Source organism: Phalacrocorax aristotelis, chromosome 6 (genome assembly GCF_949628215.1).
Source record: "Phalacrocorax aristotelis chromosome 6, bGulAri2.1, whole genome shotgun sequence".
In the NCBI taxonomy this organism is placed as follows: Eukaryota; Metazoa; Chordata; class Aves; order Suliformes; family Phalacrocoracidae; genus Phalacrocorax; species Phalacrocorax aristotelis.
Genome location: NC_134281.1, coordinates 1297415 through 1307366, shown reverse-complemented (window position 1 = coordinate 1307366; position 9952 = coordinate 1297415). Strand labels below are relative to the sequence as shown.

The following is a 9952-nucleotide window of genomic DNA, read 5'->3' as shown; positions in this document are numbered from 1 at the left end:
TAAAATGTATTTTCAAAGGGCTGACTGTGGCCTTGGGTAACGAGCCTCTCAGTATTAAATGCTAACCCCAGACCCTACGGAGAGCCCTCAGCTTGCTCACGCAGCCCGCTCCCGGCCGGCCGAAAGCAGGGGGGTGCAACATCTGTGCAGGAACACCAGTCCCTCACTCGGAGTACGAGATTTGTAGGCGTCCTGTTGTTTTGGCTGCTTTTAGCAAAAAAACCGCACGAGACAGCTACAGATAGCTTTTCCTGCAGCTTCGGCCCAGATCCCAGCAAACTCCGGCTCTGCTGGCCCCTTCGGTGTCCCCAGCCGCCCTGCTCAGGGGCCACGCCAAGCTCTGCAGGTGGGCTTTCTAACCAGGATGGTCCCAGGTCACCTGCGGGGGTATGGGGAGCCATCAGGGACTGGTCTGCCTTCCCCCCCCGAGCTCCGCGCTACAGGGGTGATGCTGGAAGATCTCACCAGTGGCCTGTCACCTCGTCCTGCCCTTCACTGGAGGTTTAGGGGTTGTGCTCGGTGTTTGCTTTCCCCGCAAGCCAACGCGGCAATGCTTCTGCTTGCCTTTGAGTGGCTGAAACAGTGCTTCATTTCACAGAATCCCAGACTGGCGGGGGCTGGAAGGGCCCTCTGGAGCTCACCCCGTCCCACCCCTGCTTGAGCAGGCACACCCAGAGCAGGGGCACAGGGCCGCGTCCAGGTGGGTGTGGATGTCTCCAGGGAAGGGACCCCACAGCCCCTCTGGGCAGCTTGTTCCTTTCCCCGCCTCATCACTCACCTCCTTATTTGCATGCACAGATAATTCTGAGTATGCGTGCAGAGGCCAACCATCCCCAAATGGGTGAAATCTGACCTGTGCCTGCATGAAAACGAGGGAGGCGAGAGGTGCTGTGTACGGTTATCACAAAAATCCCGGACAGAGCGGCGGGACAGCGGTGGAAAAGGAGAGCATGGCTGGTCCCAGCCCCTCGGTCCAGAGCTGGGGGGCTGCGTTTGGCCGCAGTGAAGTGTTTGGGGGCTGCCAAGGGCGGGCGCCCGCCAGGCTTCGGCGTCCCGGTGTGAGCACGGCTGGCAGGGCTCTGCTGCCTGCGCTCACCTTAAGCAGCCCTGCAGGGCCGGGCACCGTACAAACTTCGCGCCGCTAATCGCCCCAGCCCCACTGCACAGCGCTGGAGATTGCTGGGGAATTTGTGGGTACCACCGACGGGCTCGGCTTGCACCGTATTTCGTCAGACGTTCTTATTTCATGCAGCTTCTCCTCCAAGTCCGGCTCAAGCACACGGTGTGCGGTTGCTGGTCTTGCACTTTTCATAAGAAACAACCCTGCAACTGCACAACTGTTAATAGCCGTCCCAGGGCTCCAGGTAACTTTCAGCTGGGTTTCAGCTTTCTCATTTTTAATTGCGGGTTTTAACATCGGCTGAGCAAATGTCAGTAATAGCGATGAAAGGATTATTTTATTTTTTTTAATGATTTACTGCATCAAACAGACCCTGCAACCTGCCAAGGCCTGCTCCAGAGGCAGGTTCCTCATTTTGCGCTAACTTTGTAGGTGTGCTGTTACACCGTGTACCTCCGAGGGTGAGCACGATCCCAAGTGTTTCCTTGATTCTCTTTGTTTTAATGCAGAAAGGAGTTCTTCTCCTTCAAGTAGCTAAGAAAAAAATATAAATTTTTATTATTATTTCATGCAGCTCATAAATCTTTCCCTGGTAATGTCTGCTAGTGCACAAGCCACATCTGAAAGCGGTGGTGAAATGTCGCTGAAATAATACCGCTCTGGTCGGAGCTGAGGCGGGAGCAGCTGGGAGCCGAGGAACGACGAAAGCCGCTGCAGCGGCCGCCACCACCACGGCGCGTGTCCGGTGGTTTGCAGCCACGCAGGGCTTCGGATCCGGCCTCCCAGTGCTGCACGAGGCTACAGAACCGCTCCCGGCACCCGCCGCAGGGTGGGTGCTGCTGGGCGCCGCTGCCCCGCTCGGGACATCTGGGCGCTACTATTTGCCTATGAATTCACAACAAATGGAAGCAAAGAAACCAGTGCCGTGACTGCCGGATCAAAGGCACGGTGGTCCAAGCAGTTGGACTGCCTGTGCAGGCCCCCGGGAGCCTCCCCCGGCCAGGCAGAAGCAGCGCCCTGGGTGCTCACAGTGCCCTGGGGGCTCCCGGCCCCCACCCAGCCCCTGCAGCATCGCCCCCGAGCCGGGTCGGTCGCCGAAGGGGGTCCGTGTCCCCGTGCCGGCACTGCCGCCAGGTTGTTCATCCGGGAGAAAGCCAGCGGAGAACTGGAAAGGCAGAGAACCCCTGTGAAAATAAAAAGCTGACAGTTACCTACGTATCTTGGCACTGCATTTAACTGCAGCAGAATGCAAAATTCCAGTTAGTTTTGGAGCATCAAGTACAAAGTGATGCATGTGAGTCCAAATCACAGCGCTCTGTGAGAGACTCCCAATTCTGGGAAAACAAATTTCAAATGGTTAAGAAAAAAAAATGTGGTTGAACCACTTCAATTAACTGCAGCGATCATGTTTTCTCAAATTTGTCTTGGAGCCTCCCTAGATCTTCCTCTTTAATCCCAAAATGAAACTCTATTTATTCCATAGGTTCTTAGTGCCTGTACCAATTAATGTATTTTCTCATCCTTAAAAACTTGCTCCTTTATGATAGTAAGAACCCAAAATAAAGAGTTAGAAGCATTTGCTTGTCTGGGAAAGCAAGGAGCTCCACAGCTGCTCACACAGCCTCTTTTGAGCTGCTGCCCAGTTACTAATTGTTCCTCTATTGCAAGGGCAGCCCTGAAGGAGCAAAAATAGCAGAGAGCAAAGATAAGATCACTTCTCTGCTAGTCTGTGCTTTGACAATGATAAGACTGTACAAGCTCCCAGCTACAGCTCAGGCAAATAAACATGTCATCCGTCTGCGGGAAGGGAGTAACACGGCCAGGAGAGGGGAAAAAAGGAAAACCAAAGGCCTGATAATGCTGCATTTCAGTTGGTTACACAATGTGTCTAATTAGTGTTTTCCTTGCACCATATTAAAGAATTGGTCTTTCTGTTGCTTTCCCCTGACGTAGCAGGCGTGCTGGAGAGAGCCCTGTGATCTCGGTGGCTCTGCAGAGGATGCTGCTGCCCTCGCAGCCAACGGAGCCGGCCGGGATCTGCACGCCTGCAACTAGCCTTGACCTGCACAGCAGCGGGGCTCTGCACATTTGTTTCCTAAACAGAGACCTGTGCCCAGCACCCTGCTCTGCTCCCTGGCAGGGAAACCGTTGCCCGAGAGGCGCATTTCCTTGTTTTTCATAAAGCAGGGCGAGCACAGCTAGCCGCTGTCTTCACCATCTAAGCTGGTCCATGGCAAAAATACATGCACGAAATCAAGGGGACTCCAACACCGTGGAGTGACCAAAGGGATCACCACAATTTTTTCTGCTGCTTTGTGACTGTGGCCTCAGATATGGATTTTTTTTTTTTAATCATTTTCCACTCTCTTGGTTCTCATTATATATAGCCAGAGCTGCTTACACTGGCAAATGTGCTTTACCTTCTTTGTTGTTCTCCGTGGCGGGGTCCTGTTCGTGCTCCGGTGCCAGGGACAGCGAGGGATGCCCGGAGGAGCACCCTGACACCGGCAGCTGCTCCCACATCCCACCCGCCAGCTGCCCCTGCCCCAGGGTTGTCCTGCTCCCTTTCCCCAGGGACGCCTCCCCGAGCCGGGGCATCACCCACAAGGACCATCAAGGCAGTGCAACACGCAGCGATGGCGCGGCCGTGCGGGGTGTGCGACCATGGCCCCGGCTGCCCGGTCCCTGCCGCTAGCGACGGACGTCCCGAACTAAACAGTCCTCAGCCATTTTATTGCCAGAAATACCAGCTGGCAAAACCACTTCTTGTAATAAAATGACTCAGATTAATTCTTAAATGCAGCAAAATAAATTAGTTTATCTCTTAGGAGTCATTAATATGCGAGTTTTGTTTTGTTTGGGTTTATGCAATCAGGAAATGTCCCTAACCCAGAAATATCCCACTTCATCTGATTTTTCAAAATTAATCTTCTTCTTATTTCCAATTAGCTCTTGGCACAGGATTTTTTTATAGTGGGTTTTCAGCCAAAAGGAGATTTATAGAGTCGGGCTGTGAATGTCTGACACGGCAAGAACAACTTTCTGGAGCAGGGAAATAAAGCCACTCGCCCCGAGGCGTCCCGGGGAAATGAAGGTGGCCGTCCCACACCATCCCAGCCGCGCGGGGCCCGGCGCTGGGCAGGCAGCCGCCCCAGCACGGTGTCACATCGCCAGGCGGTGGAGCCGGGAGCACTGGCACGGCCAACAGCCCCACCGCCTGCAGACACACGACAGCAGGACTTTGGTAGCAGTTTCTTCCCCTGTCCCAGCACAAGAATGCCTCTTTCCCCAGGGTAAATAAATGACAATTAAACCACTGGCCTCATCATCACACGTTAGTCAGGACCGGTGCTCCCCTTCCAGCCAGAGCTGCCAGGAAAGGCAGCGCCCACAGGCTACGATGCTTTGTGAGTGAGACAGCGAAAGAAAACCCCAGTGGGTGAGCTGACAAGGCTGGAAAAAGTCTGGCACTGTATGTGTGGATTATTCAGTAAAACACAGAGTTTGGGGGGGAGCAGGATTTAGAACAGAAACCTTTGCATAAGCTGTGAAGCTGGTTTATTGTTATTCCAAGGGCAAAAGATGTCTGGCTTGTACCAGAGGAAATAGCACCTCTAATTTACTGCAGAGCTGCCACCAATTTACTTGGTCTCGTCACCAGTAAATATTGCTGCCAGATCAGCCAGAGCCACAGGGCGGGCAGGGGGAAGAAAACTACTGACGTGGAAAAACCCCGGCTCGCTGCAGCCTTCGGAGCTGGAGCCGACCCTCCATCGCCGGCTCTGCCGTGAGCGGCATCACTGCCCGCGGTACCCGCGCCTCCGCGTGTTCTCCGTGATGGCAACTCGTGTAAGAGGGGGCTCGGAGGGTGGCCTGGGGGTAGATTTGCATTTACGCACGCCCAGGTGCCCGGGCAGGATTCGGCACGCTCACCTCGTGCCGGCAGCAGAGCCCCACTGCATCCCAGTCTCTGCGCTGTGAAGGAAGGTTTAAAGCTCCCTTCAAACACAAACCCTGCCACTGCTCGGGATGCGCTTCAGGCTGGCGACCCCGCCGGCCCCACGACCCTGCTGGGAGGGGACGCTGACCCTGTGCCCCCCGCCGCCCCTCCAGCACAGAGGCTCGTGGTTCTGCTGCGCAGGGGCTCGCCGGGGCGATAACTGCTTGAATCGACTGCTTGGTGGGTGATGTCACCGGAATCGCAGAGAGGAAAAGGCCAAATACGGCAGCATTCTAGTGAAAATATGTCCTAAAATGGGAGTTTAGCTGATGATTAGCAAGGGCAAAACACAGACATGATATTACCATGTTGAGAGTGCAGAGCCTTGCGCAGCCTCAGACGCTGGAACAAACCCTCCAGGACCTGGAAAAATGAGAGAAAAACCCAGCCTAATTCAGAGCAGTTTTCTCTACGAAAGCAGGCTGTGTCAGGAGGTCAGTATGTGAAGAATCTTGGTGCTAAGACAGATGGACAGATCAATGCAGGGACAGATCTTTTTCCTAGGAAGATACTGTTTTTTGAAGAGTTTCTTCAAGATGCTTTTGGCTTTTCAACATAAAGAAATGAACCAGCTCTCGCAGCTAGACAAAAATGTTATTTTAAAGATGCTAGAAGCAAAAACACACAGAGGAAACTAAACTGAGTTGAAGAAGTGGGGAAGGGAAGCAAACAGCTCCTTCCCCCCAGACCCGGCGCTGCTGCCTGCGGCTCCCAGAGCTGGAGCAGGCACTGGTGGCACTGGGGACTGCGGAGGACCTGGGTGGGACAGGGGAGCTGGCGGGAAGATCTTAGGCTTTGGTACAAGGCTTCATCCCTCCAGCATGGAGGAGATGTTTGGGTTAGCCCAGTGTGCTCAGGGCCCGGGGCGAGGCTGGAGATGCAGAGAGGGGCTGGAGGGAGGGTGTCTGCATGGAAAGCCCAGCCAAACCCATCAGGAATCCATCCATCTCCTGTCTTCTGTGATGCTGCTCTCCTCTGTCACCAAGAACCGAAAGCATGGCCGCTGTCACCAATTTATCATATTTATTGGATGAAATTGCATTCAGGGGCTGTTGTGTCAGAAGATCAAACTTGTTTTATAAACCCTCAAAGACTCAGGGGGCCGGGGGGGCGGTGGGAAACTTTGGACTCATCCGGCAGAGTTCACTCCCTTCGTCACAGATGGGGCCCCCACCAAGAGGTTACTCAGACACATGCTGCAGCGGCTGAAATAACAGTCAATTTAAGCAAACCTACAGCTGTGCTCAAGCTGCAGCCCGCGGCCGTGGCGGTTGTTATCCCGGGCGGCTGCAGGCACACGGGGTGGGTGCGCTCAGGAGCAGGCTGGATCAGTTCCTGGGTAGCAACTCCCTAAAGAGATAGTGAGGGACCTGCCAAGGTCCCTCGAACATCCCTCGTCATGGTGCTGGGGAGCGTGAGGGGAAAAGACAGCAGAAAATGGCCAGACCCTGTCCCCAGACAGCATCTCTGACAGTCCAACCAGACCGGGGTGCCTCTGCTTTCACCCAGCAGGGCCTTACAAAGCTTTGCTTTCTTTAAAACACAAGATAAGGATGTCAACATCGTCAAGTTTCTTTCCTCGTTCCCATACAGCATCAATAATAAACATAGTAGTAGTTATTAATACCAGTCATGACCAGTCCTCGCTGCTAAGGAAGACACAGGCTGGCAGGCGGAGCAGGAGCGCAGGGCTCTGCTTCCCTTCGTCCCAGCAGAGACAAGCCACCACCGCGGGAATTTTATAGTTTCTTGTGAAAGAGATCCTGCTCATTCATCAGGCATTGAAAAGTGTGCTTAAGCCAAGAATGTATTTATCTTTGATCTAAATATAGTTTCAGTTCTATTTAAAAACCACCAGGAATGACAGGGCTCCCACCCCAAGGCCATCATGGGGGGAGGTGGCACCCGGCGTTGGGTGCCAGTCCCTCCTTCCCTCATGGGCCTTCGTCCAGGGATGCTCGTCCCACCTCGGCTGGGCAAGGGTTTAGCAGAGGGGCTGACAGCCCCACAGCCTCCGGCTGCTCCCACTGACCCCCCTCCTGAGCCCAGGTAAGACATCGGTGGCCGCAGTGTTTCCCTGAGCACGGCAACACGGGCAGGTTTGGGCAGTCAGCAGAAGGCAGGGAGCGCGAGGCCCCACCATCGCTCCTGGGGTGAGAGCCCCCTGCCCCCAGGACAGAGGGGGCAGGGCAGGAGCAGGGGTACTGCAGCCGGAGCGTGTCCGACCAGCCGTCCCTCTGCCCATCGGCTGCCACGGCGGGATCAGGGCATTGTTTGTTAGGAGACCACTGTCCGGCCCTTCCCACCCTGGCAGCAGCAGCAGAGAGGATGAAGTTTATCTCGTGCTTCAAGAATGACTCGATGAGAGCAAAGTGGGGTTTGTATTTGTTTCTGAACAACCACTAGCAACTGCTCAGTCCGGAAGGAATCTGGCCTGATGATTATTTAGGCTATCTGGATTGCTTCTAAAGCTTATCCAAACTGTCTGGGCCCTCTCTGCTGGTGGCTCGGAAGAAAAATACCCTCCTTTCTTTCCTCTTTGCCGTGATGGTTTTGTGTGGTCTTCTCATACGGCAAGGTACCTTCCAACAGCCCCATGTCCAGCCCTCTCAGAGGACAGGACCATGCCTGGGGATGGCTGCTGGTTGCTTTTCACTGCTGGCTGGGTCACCGTAGGACAGGATGGCTTTCCCGGGAGCCAGCCCAGCTGCTGCCCACCCTCCCGGTCCCAGCTCCCAGCCCCGCGCCCACAGCACCCCAGGGGCTGAGCACCCCTGCACCTCCCTTCTCCCCTGCCGGCCCTAACTGCCTGACATAGCTCTTTCCGGCTCTTTATGTGCTCTCTTTTGTCCTTGTTCTTCTCAACAACTCACCTTCTGTGCATGCACCGAGTCACACCCATCTCTCTGCTGATGTGCCGCAGTTCAGGTCTCCCCATGGGTTTTGTTGCCCAGCTGCAAGCTGAATGGGCTCTGGGGGTGCAGGAGCAGTCATGGGAGCAGGCGCTGCAGCTCAGCTCTCGCTGCGGTTTTACCCTTGAAACAAGACAGAACCAAGCCCCAGCTGTGGCTGCAGAGACTGCATCGAAGCTGCTGCGTGTGAGCGGCGCGGGCTCCGCATGCCCGTGTGCCTCGGGTCCTGCAGCCCCTCCAGAGGACCCCAGCCCCGACGCCGGCGGCCGCTGCCCGGTGCTGCACAGGCCACCCGGTACGATGAGCCGCACGATCAGCTTTGCCGGCCATTTTTCAGCTTTACGCAGGTCAGGGCCTTGTTTAACCCAAGTAAGGCCAGACTAAAACTGCATTAGATGCATCTGCCAAAAACAATCTGTCACTGCCAGGCAGGCAGCCTTGATTTATGTGCCGCGCTGGCCTGCTCCGCTGCGCCTGGCTGTAGAAAAAGCATATCTATCTATATGTAAGTACACACACACTTGTATGTATATGCAAATATATATGTCTATATGTGAAGGAACAACTTTGCATGTGCATCCCGCAGCGCTGTCTGGGGAAACCTGCTCTTACCCCTTTCGTGCTCTCGCATCTCAAAGCTCTGAAGTGCAGCGTTTGCCAACAAAAGAAGTGACATCCTTATGAATTCTTTACGACTGAATAAACTTTTGTTAGGAACCGTTTGGGTGGTGTTCTGAGCACCCTTTATAAGGGCATGCATAGGGTAAAGAGCCAGTCCAGAATTAGCCCTCAAAAAGCCCTTTTAAAACCTGTGTTTTGGTAGGGGGGCAGCTAGTGCCTGTGTTCCTGCTTGCTGCAGAGCCACACTGACCCGAGGGAGAGCAGGCTGCAGAGGTGGTGCACCTGCGGCTCCTTTCCTGTGTCCGCCGGTGCCTCTCAGCATCCTGCCCAGAGGCCTCACAGCATGCCTGCAAGGTGCTCCTGCCAGCAAAATCCCCCAGTAAAACCGGGTCGGTGACAAGCTGGAGCCAGCTCTGACCTGACAGCCCCAGCACACCCACCCTGGGAGCAGCCTCGGTGCCGGGGCTGGTGCAGGAGAGCACCACTCCGTGCCGGGGCACCCGAGAGCATCGCTCGGGGCCGATGGCACCGCTCGGTGCCAGGACGGCAGCTGCTGCCTGCAACTCTCTGCACCCCCGGCAAAATCAGGAGAGCGCCTCGCTCCCTCTCATCCTCTCTGCTTGCTCATTGGCAGAAACCACATGGTTTTTTTTTCATTTTAGAAACAGCATTAGGAAATACTTCCTTTACAAAGTAATTTTTAACTCACTTGTTTAAAATTTGGCAGCTTCTAGGTGTTTTTCCCCAGTCTTTTCTTCCTTACTGTCACCCCTCACAGTCCCCTTTCAAGCTGACGTACGGGTCTTTATCTTTTAAAAACTCCCCGGTCCCTGAGCTGTGCTTCTCCCATGCGGATTTTGCAGCGCGGACCCAGTAACTCAGCCGGCACTTCACCAACAGACCAGGGCGCCGGGCTGGAGGCGAGCACCTCCCCTTCGGATGCAGCAGCCTGTTGGGGGCTGCCAGTACCACCCATGCAAAACCCCTCCATTAGGCCCCAAACAGCACAAGAACTGTGTGAAAATTCACATCGGGGGAGGAGAGGAGGGTTGTTTGGTTTGTTTTTAAATATGAGCGTTGGTATCTTTCTGTTTGCTTGCACATTTCTGAACTTTTTAGGGGCTGTTTGCTTCATCTCCTCAAGCACTAGGCTGCCAACGCAAGTGTTTGCGCTTAAGTTAAATTAGCCTTAAGCTCAAAGTAAACTGAGGTGCTCCTGCGAGATTTTCTGAGATAAACATTGCAAGATTGGTGATAAAAAAAGCAAAAGTGAAGGAGGAGCCACAGAGAACTGCCTCC

General features: G+C 54.5%; 1 long non-coding RNA gene across 1 annotated transcript; it reads right to left on the bottom strand.

Annotated features, from left to right (window-relative positions):
• Positions 1-1483: 1483 nt before the first annotated feature.
• LOC142058308 (uncharacterized) lies at positions 1484-9527 on the bottom strand. Its single transcript, XR_012660899.1, has 4 exons — positions 9363-9527; positions 7994-8155; positions 5426-5483; positions 1484-1654 (listed from the first exon to the last, which is right to left on the bottom strand). It is a non-coding gene; the product is annotated as an uncharacterized LOC142058308 (long non-coding RNA).
• Between the last annotated feature and the right edge of the window lie 425 nt (positions 9528-9952).